This window comes from Ovis aries, chromosome 3 (genome assembly GCF_016772045.2).
Source record: "Ovis aries strain OAR_USU_Benz2616 breed Rambouillet chromosome 3, ARS-UI_Ramb_v3.0, whole genome shotgun sequence".
Lineage (NCBI taxonomy): Eukaryota > Metazoa > Chordata > Mammalia > Artiodactyla > Bovidae > Ovis > Ovis aries.
The window spans coordinates 213,649,353-213,671,373 of NC_056056.1; the positions used below are offsets into that span (position 1 = coordinate 213,649,353).

At 41.4% G+C, this 22,021-nt stretch overlaps 1 protein-coding gene across 30 annotated transcripts in view; it reads left to right on the forward strand.

The window, feature by feature from the left end:
- The window catches only part of ERC1 (ELKS/RAB6-interacting/CAST family member 1), a 271,872-nt gene that overhangs the window by 35,676 nt on the left and 214,175 nt on the right, over nt 1-22,021 (forward strand). The window contains exon 1 of one of the 30 annotated variants that reach the window (XM_012175604.4): nt 14,750-14,800. The exons of the other annotated variants lie outside the window; for them this stretch is intronic. The gene's annotated coding sequence lies outside the window, so the exon portion shown is untranslated. Of the gene's footprint in view, nt 1-14,749; nt 14,801-22,021 lie in introns of those variants that run through there. 30 annotated transcript variants of the gene reach the window in all.

Sequence of the window (22,021 nt, forward strand, 5' to 3'; positions counted from 1 at the left end):
TCCTGACCTGCATACAGATTTCTCAAGAGGCAAGTTAGGTGGTCTAGTATGGCATCTGGTCCCATGACTTCATGGGAAATAGATGTGGAAGCAGTGTCAGATTTTATTTTGGGGGGCTCCAAAATCACTGCAGATGGTGACTGCAGCCATGAAATTAAAAGACACTTATTCCTTGGAAGGAAAGTCATGACCAACCTAGATAGCATATTCAAAAGCAGAGACATTACTTTGCCAACAAAGGCCCGTCTAGTCGAGGCTATGGTTTCTCCAGTGGTCATGTATGGATGTGAGAGTTGGACTGTGAAGAAAGCTGAGCACCGAAGAATGGATGCTTTTGAACTGTGGTGTTGGAGAAGACTCTTAAGAGTCCCTTGGACTGCAAGGAGATCCAGCCAGTCCATTCTGAAAGAGATCAGTCCTGGGTGTTCATTGGAGGGACTGATGGTGAAGCTGAAACTGCAATACTTCGGCCACCTCATGCGAAGAGTTGACTCACTGGAAAAGACTGTGATGCTGGGAGGGATTGGGGGCAGGAGGAAAAGGGACAACAGAGGATAAGATGGCTGGATGGCATCACTGACTCGATGCACATGAGTTTGAGCAAAGTCTGGGAGTTGGTGATGGACAGGGAGGCCTGGCGTGCTGCGATTCATGGGGTCGCAAAGGGCCGGACACGACTGAGCGACTGAACTGAACACTCAAGTTCACCTGATCTCCTGCAGCCTAGACCTCCTGTGTACGAGGTCAATTTTAGTGGGCTTTCAGTCCATAAAGAAGATGGGCCTGATGCTTCAATAAGGTCATTTTTTCAAATCTTTTAAATTGCCCAGTGATACACCTTTTTATAGCTGATGTCCCCAAGTAGGGATCCTGGTGCTCTGCAGGGCTTGGGGTGTGACTGGGGTCTTTGGAGGGGGTTAGGTGGTGGGTGGGGCAGTCGTGAAGGTTGATCTTTGACTTGGGGTTGACTTTTACTCTCATATTTGGAAAATTGCTTTCTTTTTTCATTTTAGGCCAATGTTTATTGGCTAGAACTATAATGCAGATAAAACTGCCAGTCACTTTTATACTGGGGGACATTGAATTTGTTAAAGTGTTGACTTGTCCCTGACGTTTGGGTGTGGGTGGTTTCTCTCTACTGTGTTGTTGCTCTTCCTCATAGCAAGGCAAGAGTTCCAGTGTTGGTGGGTTTTCTTCCTCTTAGCCATTCCATACGTGAAGTGAAAGTGAAAGTCGCTCAGTCTTTCTTTCTTTCTCAGTCGTTTCTGACCATTTGCAACCACAGGGACTATACAGTCCATGGAATTCTCCAGGCCAGAATACTTGAGCGGGTAGCCTTTCCCTTCTCCAGGGGATCTTCCCAACCCAGGGATAGAACCCAGGTCTCCCGCATTGCAGGCAGATTCTTTCCAGCTGAGCCACCAGGAAAGCCCCAAAATACAGGAATGGGTAGCCTATCCCTTCTCTAGCAGATCTTGCCAACCCAGGAATCAAACCGGGTCTCCTGCATTGCAGGTGGATTCTTTACCAACTGAGCCAAGAGGGGAAGCCCTTATTATTTCATCCATAATTTGACCCTAATCATTTTGAAATCTGTTGATTATTACACGCGTTAGCTGGAATTAGAATCTAAACCCCAACCCTGCCCAGGTTGAGCTGGCATCTTTGAGTCCTTGAGAGCTGCCACCACCTCTTTTTCTTGTGACAGATGGCTTCCCCTCCTGGTTGTAATCCACTGCTGACTTTTTTTTCAAAGAATGAATGCCATGTGTTCCCCATGTTGGCTGTGATTCTTTTTCCTGCCCACTCCTTGGTTTCAGAGGAACTTGAAATTGGATGTACTTACTGTTGGCATTTATGGCAGGAAGTAGATTCAACTGTGACTCTCTTTGCCAAGTGTTCATTTATTAGAAGCATTGTTGCTTCCTAAAATTAAACATCATTTCTTTGTCCTACCAAGAGTAAAACAAGTTTTATTACTTTTTTTTTTAAGAATATTCTTTTCACTTGATGTTGTATAGTAAATATTTTTTTGTGGCCAATTTATTACAAAACAGATTTTAAAATCTAAATTTCACATACTCAAAAGATTTATATGAGTATATGAGACTGCAGTCTGTTTGTCCAGGATATTGAATGACTAGATCTAGTTATACTGAGTATAAGGAATATAAACATGAAATGGATTTGTATCACAGAGACTCCAAAAACAGTGGAAATTGTTTGTGAGTATAGTATTGAACTTTGAACTTCTATTTAAATACACTTTGTGGTCCATGTGGACAGTCTTGTCTGGTTGTTTTAACCTTCCTGCTCAGTCTCTATTGTCCATTGGTGGGTGTGAATGAAATTGTCTTAGGTACTGGAGAGAATTCTAAGCCTAAATCTGAGCCAGTTTAATTCTGTAAAAATTCTGTTTGTATTTGGAGGTTTGGTGTTTGACTCTAGAAAAACACCTGCCAGGTCAGAGTAAACAATGGAGGGCCTTCCTGACCAAAAGAAGGTTAGATAAATGTAAAACAGATTTGTGCATATTACCCTCAGTAGTGCTGGAATTTGGAATTCTTGTCCTCAGAAGCCCCTGTTCTGTCAATCTCCCGTATTTGGCTGAGTGAATCTCCTTGTGGGTCTCCCTGGTGGCTTAGTGGTAAAGGATCCATCTGCAACGCAGGAGACTCAGAATCAGTCCCTGGGTCAGGAAGACCTCCTGGAGGAGGAAGTGGCAACCCACTCCAGTATTCTTTCCTGGGAAATCCCATGGACAGAGGAGCCTGGCGGGCTACAGTCCATGGGGTCGCAAAGATTCAGACACGACTGAGTGGCTAAGCAACAAAGAACCTCATGCAGCAATGTCAAAACTGTTGCCCACCCATGGGCAGCCTCTAAGTCTGTCTTCTGATCTTGCTAGATGAACCCAGCTCAGTGACTCTCAACCTTGGCTGCATGTCCGCATCACCTGAGAAACTTTAAGTGGGGGGCGGGGGAAGAGATGCCTGGTCTCAGCCTCATCTCTGGAGATTGTGGTTTAATTGGGGCTGGGACCTCCATGTGGGAAGCTCCCCAGGTAGTTCTAATGTGCTGCCAAGGCTAGAACCACTGGCTACTTCTAACGGATAAGAGCTGGTGGGTGATCTGAAACCTCTGTCCTCCGTCTAGTGGGGGAACTTGTTACCAAGCTACGGTACACAGATAGTCAAAAACAATTTCAATTTGCATGGATAGAGAATGTTTATCACTGGAATTTGAGACACAGATATAACCTGGGGGTGATCAGATGATGTTAGCATTTTTCGACATTTTAAAAGCGTTAGCTTCCCAGGGTAGCTGGGAGACGTGGGTGAGCAGGAGGAGACAAGAGGTCTGATTGGAGTGGAGCTGCTCAATGCATAGGGCTGTTGTTAAGGAGGATGAGGGGTGAAAAGAAGAGAGCAAAGTTAGAATGAGCTCTGGCTTCTGTGAGGCTTCGTGATAAAGGGATGAAGTGGGAAGTCAGGATGGGTCTTCAGGTAGAAGCTGCTGCTTCCTCACCCAGCGGGTGTATCTGGGGCTCATCCTTCTGTGAGACCAGGAAGGGGTGGTAGTGAAATGAATGGAGTGAGAGGGTCCTTTTTACATCCGAAGTTGTTTTCTGCCTGGTCACACAAGGCTCAAATACCTCTTACTAGAGCATTGCTAAGCTTTAGTGAATAAGGATCACCAGGGAGCACTTGATAAAAATGTAAATTTTGGACCAAAGTCCCAAGTTTCTGGTTAGGACTGCTGGGGTATGACTTAGGAATCCATCTTTAACAAGCACCTTGGTTAAGGTTAACAAACTTTTTTTTGTTTTCTTAGCATCTTCACCATGTTTGCCCTATCCCTTGTGTTATTTTTTTAGTTTTTTTTTTTTTAAGTTGGCACACTTTATAAAGTGGAATCTTATTTTAAAATGAAATTCTCACTGCTATACGTGGAAATCATATCACTTGCAAAAAAAAAAAAAAACAAAAACCCAAAACCCTATAAAAGTAAATGCATAGCTATTTGAAAAAAAAAAAAAAAGTCAAACGTATATATGGTTGAAGATCATCTTAACTATTATTTTGAGAAATGTGCCCCTGGTGATTCTGATACAGATACTTTCCTTATCATATTTGGAAATACATCAAATAGAGACAAAAAAACGTTTATTTAGACTGAATGGTTTTTCTGCTGACTGTACACTAGAATTGCCTGGGGAGCTTTTAAATACTTTGGCCAGGTCCCAGCCCCAGAAGATCTGACTTAATTGGCATGGGCTAGGACCTGGGCATCAGCTTTATTGTTTGTTTTTTAAATAAACCGCAGACACTCTACTTTTCACAGTTCTGGAGGTTGAAAGTTGGAGGTCAGGATGCTGCATGGCAGGGTTGGTTCTGGCAAGGACCCTCTTTGCTTGTCCTCATGTGGTATAAGCAGTGGGCATCAGTATCTTTGAAACACTCTCCCAGGTCATTGTAAAATAGATTTTGTGCTGAGAATTTAGAGATTAAAACAGAAGTAGAATGTAAATAGGCTTAAGCATAAATTTATGAGCCCTAAATAGATTTGTCTGGTAGAGTTAGAAGGAAGACGCTGGCCACCTGGGGGTGTGGCAGGAAGGAGGGAAAGAAGGTGAGTTGGTAAGGCACACAGTATTTATCTGTATTTATCCTCAATATCTCCTCTGCCCCAGCCTGCTTCCCTTGTTCTCTGTTCTCGGTGAATGTTAAGGTGTTTTATCTAATCAGATGGTGCTCAGGCTTAAGTGTGCGTCAGAACTACACAGTTGTTCAGTTGCTAAGTTGTGTCTGACTCTCTGTGACCCCATGGACTGCAGCACCCCAGGCTTCCCTGTCCTTCACTATCTCCCAGAGTTTGCTCAAACTCATGTTTTTTGAGTCAGTGATGCCATCCAACCATCTCATCCTCTGTTGCCCCTCTCTCCTCCCACCCTCAGTCTTCCCCAGCATCAGGGTCTTTTCCAGTGATTTGGCACTTCTTATCTGGTGGCCAAAGGATTGGAGCTTCAGCTTCAGCATCAGTCCTTCCAGTGAATATTCAGGGTTGATTTCCTTTAGCATTGACTGGTTGAGAGTTTGTTAAAACACAAATTGCTGGGCCCTACCCTCTGGGTTTCTGATTGAATGAACCTGGAGCAGACGATGTCCCAGGTGATGCTCATGCTGCTGGACCAGGCATCACACTTGAAGAAACTGAACTAGTCAACTGAGCCGGAAACTGAGAACATTAAACTTAACGTTTGTTTTCTCTGTGTGTGTCCAGAAAACTTGAAAAATAAAAAAACCGGCACAAACCCATGTATACATTATCTAGAATTAGCAGATGTTAATGGTGTGTGGAGAAGGAAATGGCACCCCACTCCAGTGTTCTTGCCTGGAGAATCCCAGGGACGGGGGAGCCTGGTGGGCTGCTGTCTATGGGGTCACGCAGAGTCGGACACGACTGAAGCGACTTAGCAGCAGCAGCAATGGTGTGTGGCGATACATTCCTTATGAATTAGCATTCTCTTTTTGGTTCTTAATAGGCTGCTGTATCTTATTTCACACTTTTCCAGTTTATTTCACAATTTCACCTGATTTCACAACTTTCCAAGGAGTTAAGCACGGCAGGTTCCCTGGGCTTGAGGTCAGTGTTCCTTAGGGTAAACTGTCATAATCAGGAAGAGGCAACTGTGCTCTGTTAATTTGTTCGATCGGTCTTATAGGCAACAGAGTGAGATAAGGACAGGGGAAAAGTGCAATCGTAATTATTATGCTCAATCTGAGAAAGACGTAAAAAAGTATTATACATTTAAAAGTGAAATTGTCATATGCAATCATTTTATCCTATTTTACACTTACATAATTTGTTTATTTGAATGGTTCACAGAATGAATAAGCCAAATTTATTTGTATGCCTAGAAACGCGGAAGCAGAAAGAGTAACCTGCTATGTATGGTGGTATAAAAATGTGACAGTTGTGAAAACATAGGAACCCAGAACCCTGGGTTCTGGGATATACCATTTGTTCAGTTCTGAAACAGTTTGTTCTTCCTTAAATATAACTGGCCTTCCGTGCCAAATAAGGGGGAAAAAAAACAAGAGGAAAACAGATCTCTGAATTCATAATCAGTGCTGTCAACTTGATTCTGGAATAATTAGAATGGTTTTGGTTAGTCTAACCTAACTTTTTTTGTCCTGCTTTAAATAGATGGCTCATTTTGGTAGAGACCTTCCCAGCCAAGTTAGTTATGCTAGATTGAAATAATGCTGTTCTTCTTGATCAGAAGAAGTATTGATCACCTCTGTGTGTATGTTTTCTTTTTTTCATCTTGGAGCTAGTAAGAGGATTCCCTGAACTTGCTAGGTTCTATCAGTTTTCCTCACCATTCTTTGAAGTGAGGATTTGCATGTGGCTTTGGAAAATATGGGGTTACTACCTTGAGGAAAAGCTTTGCATAGCTTCCCATCCACCGACTTTTCTGTTGATTCTTTCTGAATATCACATATTTCTTGTAATTATCCTGTGGACACGCTTGTTTCTTTCTACTTTCCACACTCTTAGTGTTTGTTCTTCTTAGAATATTTGTTCCCTCTTGCTGAAAGTCTGTATCCTCCCTCACAGAGTAGACCTGAGGAAAATAACCCTTTATATTTTCCTTTAACAAGGAGGCAAGCTCGTATTTGCAGCTCCCATTCTGAGTATTCGTAGATAGTAGAAGACAAAAATAGAGTCCTTGCAAGTTACAGAGGTGTTTGCTCCAGTTATTACATAGTCTGGGGGGTTGGTCTTTTCTCTCTAGAAACTGCTTTTTCTTTCCCCTTGCAAATGAGAGTGTGGTCTTTAAGCTACCCTGCCTTTCTAGGCAGTATTTGCTCTCATTGTGTTTCCAGCAATTTGCTGTGTTTTCTCTAGTGCCCTGGCCTTCTTTCTACATTCAGGAGAAAAGTTATTTTTCTTAAAGAGAGAATTCCCTGTGTTCATGGATAAGGATCTGAAAATTCACAGAGAAAATTATTTAAATGTTACATGCTATAAAAATTCTGTATTCAAAGTTTGAAGTGTGCTACTTCTCAGTTCCAGAGGATTAGCCAGACTTAGAACCATCAGGAACTTGCCTTCCCTCACTGCAGGGGGCTGCTTCCAGGCCATGTGGTTCTCCGGGACCCCGCCACGCCCTGCGGTGTGACAGACATCACGGAGTGCCTGGATTGGTGAGGACTGCATATTGCAAGCCTTTGCCCGTCATTTGTGTGTGACTAGGACTCTCACCTCACACCACCACTCCACCCCCCCTCCACCACCCACCTTTGAAAAAAAAATTCTTCTACTCTGTACCTTGCCCGTTTGAGTATTTACTGACCTTGGATTGTGTGGTTAGAGTTCAGCATTTACTCAAAGTGAGGGGCAGCGTTAGCGGTCTTTCTCGTGGTGTGTCATTGTGCGTTAGCTGGGTTGGACTCTTTTGTCCACGGGTGACCATGTGGTTTCCTGATGAGAGAAAGGAGGTCCAGCTGCCTCCCCTCTCACAGATGACCTTTGTTTCTGCGTGTTCTCTGTCCAGCATAGCATTGTCCAGCCAGTCCATCAATAAGTGTTTATTGAGTGTCTACCATGAGTGCCCAGTGCAGGCTGGTGCTTTGAGAGTTTTCTTAAGAGGAGGGAGGAGAAGGACAAGCAGCGACAGCGTTTGAGGACTTTTAAAAGCATGTTATAAGATGGATGTGCTCTGGGGTTTCATAAAGATGACGCTTTGGAGGGTCCAGAATTCTAGCGTATTTTGGTCTAGACTATTTTTAAGAATTATTCATAAGGATGAGTATTATTTAATGTCAAAGGTTTCTTAAAATTAATGTCTATATACGACTGTGAAGAAAGCTGAGTGCCGAAGAATTGATGCTTTTGAACTGTGGTGTTGGAGAAGACTCTTGAGAGTCCCTTGAACTGCAAGGAGATCCAACCAGTCCATTCTAAAGGAGATGAGCCCTGGGTGTTCTTTGGAAGGAATGATGCTAAAGCTGAAACTCCAGTACTTTGGCCACCTCATGCGAAGAGTTGACTGATAGGAAAAGACTGTGATGCTGGGAGGGATTGGGGGCAGGAGGAGAAGGGGGCGACAGAGGATGAGATGGCTGGATGGCATCACTGACTCGATGGACGTGAGTCTGAGTGACCTCCAGGAGTTGGTGATGGACAGGAAGGCCTGGCGTGCTGCAATTCATGGGGTCGCAAAGAGTCGGACACGACTGAGCAACTGAACTGAAGACTTTAAAAAATTAGCATATCAACATATGTAGTGTATGTTCCACAATTTCAGGATTTAAAAATGTTATTGGAATGGAAAACTATTCATAATATATTAGGGAATACAAATGGTATATAGGTATACTATGGTCAGTGTTTTTGAGGCAGTGTAGAGTCATTGTCCAGAGAAGGCAATGGCACCCCACTCCAGCACTCTTGCCTGGAAAATCTCATGGGCGGAGGACCCTGGTGGGCTGCAGTCCATGGGGTCGCTAGGAGTCGGACACGAGTGAGCGACTTCACTTTCACTTTTCACTTTTCACTTTCATGCATTGGAGAAGGCAATGGCAACCCACTCCAGTGTTCTTGCCTGGAGAATCCCAGGGACGGGGGAGCCTGCTGGGCTGCCGTCTGTGGGGTCGCACGAGTCGGACACGACTGAAGCGACTCAGCAGCGGCAGAGTCATTGTCACGTAGTATTAAAAGCCCAACACTGTGGGGCCAGACTGCTGGGTGATGTGCCACTTACGATTCAGGCGACCTAGGGCAGGTTAATTTTCTTCTCTGTGTTTTGGTTTCCTCATTTATAAAAAGAAAATAGTAATAGTGCATCAGGGGGGAGATATGAGGACTTTATGAATTAAAATACATAGTGCATTTATGTGGTAAGCATTATAATTTTTTCCTTAAAAGGTGAGTTTCATCTTAGGAAAAATGTTTTGAAGGATATTTTCAGTGATTTTCCCAGATGGGGTAGTATGGAATTTTTTTCTTATTATTTATCTCTAATTCCTTTCTTTTCTTACAGGGGACATGCATGCATTATATAATAAAATAAAAGATAAGGAAGAGTAAGATTTAGTCTGAGCATTTAAAGGAATTGTTACCAGACAAAAGCTAGAATCAGTTGCTAGTAAACTAGTAACTGACGGAGTGATATTGAATGGGCTACAGACCTGTGGCTTTATCCTTCAGTTGTCCACAGTGTGGCTCAGGAAACATGGTAGAAATACAGAGGTGAAAGTCCTGAGGGCTGGCTCTTCTGCTCTCTGTCCACCTTCTCCACAGTGTCTGTGACGGATGTCATACCAAGGTAAAATCTGCAGTGACTGGTTGTTTACAGTAATGTATTCAATTTAAAAAAATTTGTTTGGTCGACATCTAAGTGTTAGAAATTTACTTAGATCAAACTAGACCTGCCCCTGTGTAACTCACGTGACATTTATCTTCGATTTCTCTTTGGAGCTAGGTGGGATAAATCCGATGCTTCTTCCAGAATGGTGATATAATAGGAAAGGAGTTTATCAAATGGATTTTGAACAGCTCAGAGAATTACTGGTAGGGCTGGAGAATTAGGCTTGAAGCTTAGCTATTACAACATTCTACACGTGCTGATGAGGGACCTCCTCCTATTCCTGCTGCTTTACTGAAACTTTCAGGTGATGGCTGATGCCACTTCAGAGCCAAGAATCGACCTCATGATCCCTGGGAAACTTCTCTGTTCCCATCTCCCAGAGCCAGGTTCACGTGTCACCATCTGTATCAGTAAAAACAGAAGTTAGAGCCTCTTGACTCTTGTCACTCGATTCCGCATCAGTCTGTGTGCATATATTCAACTGGCATAGTCTGGGTCCTCCGCCCGGGTCTGGCTGCAAGGGAGTGGGGGTTTGAGTCTTCGCTCTTTGATAGGAAGCAGAACTCAAAATGAAGGGATTTCTTCACTTAGAAGATTACGAACACAAACATATGAAAAGATGTTCAGCATTACTAGTCAGTTGTTATTTAGTTGCTGAGCTGTAACTGACTCTTTTGTGACCCAGTGGACTGTAGCCCACCAGGCCCCTCTGTTCATGGGATTTCCCAGGCAAGAATATTGGAGTGGGTTGCCATTTCCTTCTCCGGGGGATTTTTCCCAACCCAGGGACTGAACCTCTGTCTCTTGCTTGGCAGGTGGATTCTTTACCACTGTGCCACCAGGGAAGCCCCATTGGTCATTAGGGAGATGCAAGTCAAAACCCAGTGAGGTACCACTTCACACCCATTAGCGTGGCTATAATAATGATTTTTTTAAAAAGGAAAAGCACTAGTGTTGGTGAGGATGTTTAGAAATTGGAACCCTGGTTGCCCTCCTGGTGGGAATATAACTAAAATGTTTCTGCCACTGTAGAAACCAGTGTGACATTTCCTCCAAAAGTTAAATATAGAGTTATGATATAAGTTTGCAGTTTCACTCCAAAGTATTAATATATACTCAGAAGAACTGAGAACTGGCAAACAGGTACATGTATATGCATGTTTATAGCAGGATAATTCACAAAAATCAGTAACCATAATTCACATATTTATTGTGGATGAATGGATAAATAAAATGGGTACATACAATAGAATATTATTCATAAAAAGAAATTAAGGTCTGATACACACTGTGATGTGGCTGTGGGTGTGCTGTGCTTAGTTGCTCAGTCCTGTCTGACTCTGCGACCCTATGGACTGCAGCCCACCAGGCTCCTCTGTCCATGGGGATTCTCTAGGCAAGAATACTGGAGGGGGTTGCCATGCCCTCCTCCAGGGGATCTTCCCAACCAGGGATTGAACCCAGGTCTCCTGCATTGCAGGCAGGTTCTTTACCAACTGAGCCACCAGGGAAGCCGTCAGTGATGTGGGTGTAACTCCAAAATATTCTGTTAAGTGAAAGAAGCCAGATGTAAAAGGTCACCTACTAGATGACCCCATGTATATGAAATGTCCACAGTAGATTAGTATGGAGAGAGAGAGCACCAGTTGGTGCTTACCAGGGGTTGGGGAAGGGTGCGGTGGGGAGATAGTACTACTTAGTGGGTAAGGAAGGAATTTTAACGTTGATGTGTTGGAAATATTTTGGAACTAGATAAAGGGGATGGTTGCATAACATTGCAGGTATACTAAATGCCTCAATTATTCACTTTAAAATGGTTAATTTTATGTGATGTGAATTTCATGTGAATAGATTATTTTTTTTTAAGTTTACAAACAGCCATTAATAAGACATGTTCTTATGAAAATGGTAACTGTCATTTGTTGAGTATTTACTAAAGGCTAGAGTCTTCACATTATTTATTCTAATCTTTATGGCAGCATTGCAAGATAGGTATTAGGAAAAGAGAAACAAAGAACTATATCATGGGCTTAAAAAATTCTTTAATTTAAGATACTGACTTGAATTACTTTAACCCTAGTTTATCAATCAAACTGAAGAGTGAGCTTGAAATCTAACCAGTGACTGGCCAGTAGGGAGCAGTGTTGTTGTTCCTTACCTGGCTCTGGTATGTTTAGAGCACCTTGAAGTCATAAATTTACACCTGTTGTGTTAATTTGATACTTTGGAAATGGCCAATTTGAAGCCTCTGATCATGAATATACACTATTTAAATTCTTTTTTTATCTTCCAGTTTTCAGTATTGTAGTTGAAAAGATTTTTTTAATTTAAAAGAAATTATGAAAATTAAAATTTTAGCAAAACTATATATGTTGTATTAAATACTTTAGATAGCTGATTTGTTTAAAAGAAACAGTAATATTTTTTTATCTCTGAAAGGAGTTTCCATTTTGATAGTTTATTTTCTTTTTTCCTTTTTTCGCACCCAGTTCTAACTTCTGGTTAGATATACTATTTGCAGGTTTCTCAGATGTCGATATTTTAGACATGAGTGGTCCATTGAGAGCATTATATGAATGAATGCTTGCCTCACTCAGTAGCACTTTGAGTTTAAAAACTGGTGGTCATTTTATGAAAACTTTTAGTAACTTGGCAGTAGTTAATCTTTCTTTTTAAGCTGTTAAGTTACAGCTAGTATTTTGAATTACTTTGGCAATGTATATTTGGCATTAGCTAAGCACTGTTAAGACTTCCCTGGTGGCTCAGACAGTAAAGAATCTGCCTGCCATGCAGGAGACCTGAGTTTGATTCCTGGGTCAGGAAGATCCCCTGGAGAATGGAATGGCAACCCATTCCAGTACTCTTGCCTGGAGAATCCCATGGACTGAAGAACTTGGAGGGCTGCAGCCCGTGGGGTCACAAAGAGTCAGACAGGACTTAGTGACTAACATACATATATACAAGCACTTTTAAAATCATAATCCATTATAGAAATGTATATATCATGTAATAAAATATGTATGCCTCAATTATCAAAACATAAGCTTCATGATAAAACATTGGCACTCTCTGTGGGAGATGTACTTAGGTATTTTTAAATTTTATTGTTTTACTGAAAAATATGTAGGTTGTCAACTACCAGATTGATTTTACAGCTCATGATTAATAAAGCAGGTTGAAAAGTCACCAGTGTCTCTGAAATTTTTCTGTAGGAAGTAGTTAGAGTTTGGGGGAGACTCCTCAGAAATCTGTGCGACTTTGCAGCCACAGCAGTTAGCAGAGATAATAATAAATGGTACCTCAGGAGAGATCTCCAGTGGCCCCAGGATTGCAGGTCCTTGTGGCTGGAGGCTGCTCCAATGAGTACTGAAAACTCTTAAAAATATGCGAGTGGAGGTGGTGACGGATCTCTGAGCCCAAGGCCAGGTGCAGTATGGCTGGAACGGAGAACTGAGGGTGCTTGGGGTGTGCGCCTGTCCGAAGAGAGCCCTGCTGGGTGTCCCAAGAGAAAGCTGAACGGATTCTTGTCTGTGTGGGTCCTGCTGCGGGATGTGACTCTGCGTCTGCCCCCTGTTGTCCCTTTACTCTGGAAACACTGCTTATGAACCAGACAAGCTTTGATGTAATGACAGTCGTCTGTTTACCATGATTGTGTATGAGCTGATTCATAACTTAAAAACACACTTTATGGCAAAACAGGCTTTGTGTGTGTCCTGTGGAGCCTGCCACTCTGAGTGTGTTCCATTGTAGACTGCTTTTTGCAGGAATTTCTCTAGCTGGTTGTGTCAGCTTGACATTTTGATTTCAAAGATCGTATTATAGTCTTTTTCCAAATGTCACACAGTGACTTCAGACTTTCTGAATGATAGGCATAAACTTTCCGTAGTGCTTTTGTTAGGAGCAGAGGATGATTTTATAGTTTCTTTGTTCCTGTCTGTGTCTGTAAACTCTTGACTATTGCTCAAGTGAGAACGTCTCTTGAGTCTGCGGATCACATTGATTTTGCCTAATGAAGCTTTTATATATTGATTTCATGTTGTTTGCTGTCTAAGTTTTACACTTATGTGAACTTTGAATTTGATTCGGACCTTGATGACTCTCAATGGGGAAGGGACTTTCCTAACGGGCAGATTGTAAATATAGGCTAAATCTCAAGGAAAACTGTACCTTAATAGCTTCTAAATGTCCTTCATTGGTGTGTATTTGAAAGGTCAGCGAATTTCATAGTTTTTGTGGTTATAAGCAAAGTTTCTTGACTGGAGACTGACTTTAGAGTATGTGGAAGGGCATATTATCAGAGAAGTGCTGTTAAGAATAGTGCTCTGTGTGTTCTTTAACTCATTCTCTTTTATGAAACACAATTATGTCATCTTTAGCAAGCAGATACTGTATTTTAGCAGTGTTGCTTCTTTCTCCAAACACAGGGTAGATAGTACAGTGATTTGTACAGTCATTTTTAGAACATTTTTTCTCATTACAGAGTAATAAATACATACAATAACACATTTTAAGAATACATAAATATATGTAGGGAGAAAAAAAAACCCTCCTGTAATCCCATTTGTTATATAGACATACCTATTTGGGATTGTATTTATGTGTGTACTTGTCTATACGTGTACACACACAATCTCTCTCTCTCTCTCTCTGTACTGTCTTTAAAATTTAATGTGAGGTAAATAAGCATTTCTCTTATGTTAGTACATATTCTTCAGGAGCATTATTTTAAATGACTACATAAAATTGCCATATTTTTAGCCATTCTACTGTAAGATGTTTAGGCCTTTAATTTTTTTTTTGTTATATGTATTACTGTGATAGTCATCTTTATTAACACATTTTCACATTTCTGATTATTTTCCTGTGATAGGTTAAAAAAGGAATCCATTAATCAAAGAGGATTGATGTAATTCCCATATAAATTTATGTATTCTTAAAATGTTTAACACATGTATTTATTACTTTGTAGTGAGAAAATGTTATGAAAATGACCCTACAAGTTACTATATTATCTGCCTTGTATTTGGAGAGAGAAACAACATTGCTAGCAGATAGGTTCTGCTTCCTAAGGGTGACACTGTTGTGCTCATAAAATGCAAGAGATGACTACTGACACACTTTCCGGAACGATTGGACCACTTTAGATGGTCACCAGCAGGTGTATAAGAATGCATGTTTCACCTTACCTGCTCATACAGTGTTCAAAAACCTTTTGCCTGAAAAAAACTTACCTCTTTAGGGCTAGGTTAAACATACTGTTTCCCTTTGCAATTCTTTGTTTACATTGTCATGTGTTTGTTGACAGTTTGCTGTGATTGGTCCATTCTTATTTGTTAATCTCTCTTAGGGACAGGAAGATCTTAGTATTTCATTGACTTATGTGGGCTTTCTCAACAGTGAAGATAAAGTTCTTTCACGGTTGTGAGTAATTTTTAGTTTTCGTCATTTGCTCCTTAGTTTTTGTTTTTTGAGGTATGTAGTTCTCGTTTTCTAAGCAGTAAAGTGGAACATACTTCTCTTACGTTTATATTTGTACGTTTTGGTCATTTAGAAATCCCTCCTCTATCTGAATATCATTAAGTGTTTATATTTTCTTCTTTTTATTTGCTGATTGATTTGCATTTTATACCCAGTTCTTTAATCTTCCTGGAACTTATTTTTGAGTGCACATGGGGAGAACATACTTAATTTTGATGTTTTCCTGATAATTGAAAAGCTGTCTAAATACTGTGATCATTCTCTTTCCTTTTTGTGTGGCATTTCCTTTTTCTTAAGGGCTTAATTATTGTGAGTTTTATTCCATTGATCTCTTTGTTGATATTTTTTCAGGACCACATTGATGGATTATAACAGGTTTATAATTTGTATTAATGACTGATTGGGCATTGAAAAAAATTTCCTTTATACACACACAGACATGTACACACACATGTACATATATGTATACACACATGCAAACACACACACATATATATACATATATAGGTATACACATACATACATACATATATATATAGCGCCATTCTCAACTCTATTCTTATGTGCTGTTGGACATTCTTACCACACTCTTTTTACATGCTGGCTGCCTCAGGTGTCAGCTGAAATAGTGCTGCTTCAAAGAGACCTTCCCTGTCTAAAATAGGGCAGCCTGCACCAGTATAAGCTCGAGTAAATCAACCAGCCTTTCAGAGGTCATTTCATTTTATACCAGATCTTCTAGATAGCACTTCTCTTGTTCTTCATCTTTAGGTGAGCTGTTAAAATGAAGACAGCTGTTGATCACTGTCAGCTCCTATTTAATTGCTCAGAATTTCCTTTATGCACTGTCATAAGAATATCAAGAACATTTCAAAAGCGTAGTTTTAAAATACATTAAAAGAAAGATATAACTAAGGCTTTTAAAAAAAAGTACAGCCTGTCTTAATATTTACTGTTTAATCTGCCACTGAAAATTCTAACCACTAGCAAATTCTGTCATTTAAGAGAACTGACTTTTGCTATATAAATTCTAAAGTTGTAGTTAAACAATGATGTTATGCAGTACATTTTAAAAAGAACAGTACACTTTTGATCATGTCCTGGATGAAAAAAGACGACCAGTGTCTGGGACAAAGATCAGCAAGGCTCTGTGAAACATTTGTCCCATTTTAAGACGAAGTATTAGGACATCTGTGTCATGGAGTTTCCCTGAGAATTTTCAGCTGCAGCAGAGCAGCCATTGCTCAACAGACTAAACTGAGGAGTGTGGGGTAATTAGCCAAGAGGACTGGACACAGCAATGACAGAGAAAGTGATTAGTTATAAACCATCAATAGCACAAGCAAAGGACTTTGAGAGAAAGCTTTTTGAGGTCCCGATTTCAGTGAGTAAAGTCCAGGCAGATGTTCTGACGCTCTCTTAAGCGGTTTCCTTCACACAGGGCTTATCAAAAAGAAAACAAGTCATCTGCGCCCACTAGCCAACATTACTTTTCATGAAAGAGAAAGCCCTATGTGATTTTAATGGTGCTGAACTCTTTTAACTCTCTTCCTCACTTTTCATGGCAGTTGTAATCTTAAGCAAACGAACAAAAAAAAATCGCTGATTTTAAGACTGTGGTGCTTCAGTGACAGGAATGGCACTGACTCCGGTACAGTTTTCGGTAGACACACAGAGCTAGTTGATTTATAACCTTTACTGTCATTAAGTAGTTATCATAAGTTATGAGGTTCATGTTAGGGATTATGCTACCAGACAAGTTGTTTTGTTGTTACTTCCCGCATATTTTACTGTGGGGAAGCATTATAAGCTGATAATCCAGCTGACTTGAAAGGGCTATTGAGATGATCCAGTCAGGGCTTTGTGAAAAACGTTTTAAGCCACAGACCCATGTTTTCAAATGGATATTATTCAGGTATGGAAATAAAACTTCTCTGAAGGAGTAAAATGAAAAAGAAAGCGGACTGCTCTGATTGAGACAGGACTGGGGGCCCAGGTGCCTGGATGTGGCCCTGCCAGGCTTTTCCTGAAGATGGTCTTTAGAACCCCTGGGGCTTCTTAGTGCCGGGTTCTATGAGCCGCTAACGGGACCTTTCGATTTTATTAGTACAGACAGCAGCAGCAGCTGCCACTTACTGACAGTTTGCTGTATGATGGCTGTTCTCTCTTAACCGCTAATGATTGTAGTAAACCTGCAGCCCTCATAGTGTAGATTACTCGAGTAGGGCTTGGAGTGTTTAAGGAACCTTGCTGAACTTGTCCTGTGGGAACCAGGAATTGAACCCATAGCCAATACTTCTTGCTCCGTGTTGTCCCCTAACCTCGAGGAAGAGTCCTTGTCAGCGTCCTTCAGTTGCAGTGATGCTGTGTTCCTGATTTCTGCTGACTTTCCTGACTGCTCCTCTTGTCTCCTTTGCCAGCCGCTCTTCCTCTGCCTGCATCTAGTGTTGAATCAGGCCTGTGACTGTCTCCTCTTACTCTCTTTTCTTTTCCTAGGGAGGCTCCTTCCTTGCTTTGGCCTCAGTTGACAGATCTATGTATCAGAGCTTCTACACTTTTATCTTTATTTTTTTTCCCAAGAATTTTAATAATTAGTTTAATTCATTTTTTTCAAACTTTTTATTTTACCCTGGAGTAACAACACTGTGATAGCTTTAGGTGCACAGCAAAGCGACACAGCCATATACACCTGCATCTGTAGCTCATTTCATTCCTCGAAGCTCTAGACACACACGCACAGTTGCTCCTTAAACCTTTTCTCAGCATCTCAGAAGCACCTCACATTCAGCTCAAGATCTCCTCTCAGTTCTGGTCCTTGCTTATTTTCCCCCATTTTTGTTTGTGGTTCCACCAGCTTGTCCATGGTGTTTAAGTCAGAAACTTCAGAATCTTCCTTGGTTGCCACCACCCTCCTTTTCCACCCTGCCAGTCAAATCCTGATTATTTTTTTCTCTGAAGTATTTCTCTAAACCATCCGTTTCCCACCCCGCTGCTGCTGCTAAGTCACGTCAGTCGTGTCTGACTCTGTGCGACCCCGTGGATGGCAGCTCACCAGGCTCCCCCGTCCCTGGGATTCTCCAGGCAAGAACACTGGAGTGGGTTGCCATTTCCTTCTCCAGTGCATGAAAGTGAAAAGTGAAAATGAAGTCGCTCAGTTGTGTCCAACTCCTAGGGACCCCATGGACTGCAGCCTCCCAGGCTCCTCCGTCCAAGGGATTTTCCAGACAGTACTGTCATATTTCGGTTCTGCCACTGTTGGCTGAGGTCTCCCGATTTTATCCAGTCTTTCTCTTTCCCCAAGCCTCACACAGACACACATACAGCCTCATCGCAGCCAGTTGGAGCTTTCGAAAATGGACTTGTGATGTGTGAATCCTGGCTCACTCACTAGTTACATGACCTTGGCACACTGCTGAGTTTCTGCAGACCTCAGTTTCCTCATCTGTAAAATGGGTATTCAGTCTTACCTCGTGTGACTGTTGTAAGAATTCAACGCAGTACTGTGTGCCTGGCACGTGGCCGCCACTTGGTGACTATTAGTCACGATGGTGGAGATGGTCATTCTTTGCCCAGAGCTTTCTCAGGGCTTCCTGTGGCCCTTAGAAACCATCACACCTCTTGCCACACTTCCTGGTGCTCAGTCTCCTTGGTTCCTCTGTCCCCTCCTCCTTCAGAGTCTCTACCTAAGTAAGGGTACATGGTGTGTCTTTAAATAGTTAACAGAAGTTAACTTCTTCAGATCTCACCCAGCCCCAAATCTTCTCTTATCTCTTACTACCTTGAATTTATAGCTTTCATCCTTGTTTGCAGTTATAATTGTGTGCATGTGTGTGTGTTGTTGCTGGGATTGAAAACTATCTTATCTACCTTGATGTTGGACACAGGCCATGTTTGTTTTGCCCATCTGCCATTGAGTCTCTGGCAGGGAGCGTAATGCCTACTGCCTGGTAGCCGATAAAGATCTTTCTCCATCAGGAAGGGGTTAGTTACACTTTTATTTTCCTCTCTGTTCTTTAGTGTTTGGTTAAGTTTATTTTTCAACAGCACCGCCTCTGTGGGCAGAATTGTCTGAAATGGACTCTTTCAAGTTAATTACTAGCCGCTTGTTCTTGATGGAGAGAACTCCTAGGGTGGCCAGAGTCCTCTTAAAATCTGTTTTTCTTCTGGTACTGAAACATGCTCGGAGTTAGTTTTTCCTCTTAGGAGAAAACACTCTTCTTGGGTTCCTGTAGGTTTCATGTTTTTGTGGAGCTTGTTTATAGGTTGGGATTCTGATTCTCTTCTGCTTAAGTATGTATTAGAAATAGGCAATATTTTAGGTTCACTAGATATTCCTTTGTGAACCTCTTAATTTAAGCTTTCTTGTTTCAGTTTAGATACCTTGGATCAAGTGTTATTTCAAGAAGTCGATTTTCCTTATAATATGGAGATCAAAGAATTTGTTCTTAAAAGTTGTCAGAAAAAAAACTATATAAGCATCTATCCCAGTCCATATATTTAGTTTTAAAATAGTTTAAACATTGGTAATGAATCAGGTATCCCTATATGACTTTTTTGTTTTTCAGATACCTGAGAGAAAAAAGAAACTTGCTAACTTAGTTTTTCAGTAAATAGGAAGAGGACAGAAAGGAGATTCTTGAAACTACTGGTTATTGTTGCTTTCAGATTTTCAGTGTCCTTATCTCCAAGACCATTTTTATAGGAATATTTGACATCAGATTTTCGGTAGGAAGATGGAAGTAGTTGTATTTTGTGGGAATTCTCAGGGAAGGATGCCATTTCAGGATGCAGGATGAGAGGAGAGAAGTGAGGATTCTTCTGTCTTTTCTGTCCCTTCTCTCATTCCTTCTTTCAGAGAGAGAAGAGCCTGTGCGTAGAAATTTTTTTCTTTCCTTTTTTTTTTTAACTTTTCTTGCCATAGAGAAAATTTTAAGCACTTTTCCCATCTTCCAGATCAAGCTGAGTAGTAGAACAGAAGCAGACCAGTGAGAGTCGGTATAAAGTCTGGAAGGTGAGAAGCGTGAGATCACTTTGGAGAGTGTCCTGAGCGGAGTTCTCAACTGGCACGTCTCCTAATACCAGACACATGACATCTTCCTCCGGAATCCAGCACGTCTCTTTTTGGTTGATTCTGGTAAATGTCTGTGCTGTGTGTAGCTATGCTCACTTCGTCTTCTGTGTCACGTGCTAGAGCAGCCTGGCTTCTTGCCTCTGCCGCATCCTCCTCCAAGGTTGTTGGCAGAAATTCTTACGAAGTGAAGCTAGCTTGAATGTAGCCCAAAGAAGAAGGGGTGTTGATTTGCATTTCAGTGGAGAAAATTGCTGCATAGCCTTCTAGGTCACCAGTTCAGAGCATCGTTTTCATTCTGTATCCCAGTAGGGTGGGCAAAGCAGAGCTCAGGAAGCAGGGCGCACTGGCAGTTGAATTTTCATTCTTCACCAGAATAGTGATTGCCATGCTGCTTTAATCACAAGTGTGTATGTGACTCCATGAGCTGTGGTCAACGTCTCTTTCTCCTGAATTAAATGAATTAGATGATGCATGTTCAGAATAGACAGACAGTTCTAGGAATCAATTTCATTGTTAAATTTAACTTCTGATACATCCCTTTGGGATAAATTTGGTCAGAATTTATTTGGATTTTTTTTTTTTTACTTCCAAAGATAAAGAATGAAACTAGGAATTGATTTTGAACTCCAGCAACTGTTGAAGAATCTTTACAGTGTGATGTGTTCAGTTAAATGTATTTAAAAATGATATTGCTAAATTCAGATACCTGATAATTTTATTGTAAATTCATTTTTCATAAGAAAAAGCAGTGCTTTTCAAGAGTTTGAAGACTACCATAATTGAATCTTTACTACTTGCTAAGCATAATACTCAAACTGGAAATTGTAAAAGAAAAGGCTCTTATCTTTGCATTAAAAAAATGATCCATTTAAAGTTGCCATAAACTATGTTAAAAGAAAAAAAAAACAGATTTGGAAATACATTTGTAACATGCACAGCAGGTGGAAGGTTATTTTCCAAATATAAAAAGCCCTTGAAGTGGGTTAGGAGAAAGGTTAAATGTCCCCAAACAGAATGGGAAAGAACAAGAACAGGTGAGTCACAGAGGTGCCTGTAGATACATGAATAGATGTTCAGTCTCACTTGTAAGCAAAGAAAAGCCCAAAAAAGAAAGAGAAGAAAGAAAATACCCCACTGTCAAAGATATGGGGAAGTGCTCAGACATTGTGTGGCGGAAGCTGATACAAACCTTTTTAGAGATAAATTTGTTGTCTGTCTTAAAATTATAACTGTATACCCTCTGATCCAGCATTTCCACTTTTCAGAATTCATCTCCAGTAAAAATCTGGATTTATGTGCTGCTGCTGCTAAGTCACTTCAGTCGTGTGACCCCATAAACGGCAGCCCACCAGGCTCCCCTGTCCTTGGGATTCTCCAGGCAAGAACACTGGAGTGGGTTGCCATTTCCTTCTCCAATGCATGAAAGTGAAAAGTGAAAGTGAAGTCGTGTCCGACCCTCAGCGACCCCATGGACTGCAGCCTTCCAGGCTCCTCTGTCCATGGGATTTATGTGCAGAGATGTGCATATGAAGGTGCCTGTTACAATAGTGAAGAGTGAGGACCAACCTAATTATCAGCAGTTACAAGTAAATTATCAATATCAACAGACTGGAATTCTGTGACAAGCATATTTTTTCCCCAGGTTTTAAACTGCCATAAAGTACATCAGGCTTTCCTGGTGGCTCAGTTGTAAAGAATCTGCCTGCCAGTGTGGGAGACGCAGGAGACTCAGGTTCGATCCCTGGGTCAGGAAGATCCCCTGGAGAAGGAAATGGCTACCCACTCCAGTACTCTTGCCTGGAAGATCCCATGGACAGAGGAGCCCAGCGGGCTACAGTCCATGGGGTCACAAAGAGTCGAACATGACTGTGTGCACTCACGTGTGTGCACATGCACACACACACACACCTTACATTAACCATCTTGACCAGTTTGCAGGCGCATCCACACTGATGTGCAGCCGTCACCCGGAGCTCTTGTTATCCTGTAAAACTGAATCTCTGTGCCCATCAAGCAGTCACTCCCTGCCTGCCACCTCCCTTCTCCTTCCCAGCCCTTGGCAGCCACTCCTGTACCTTCTGTTTCTTTAAATC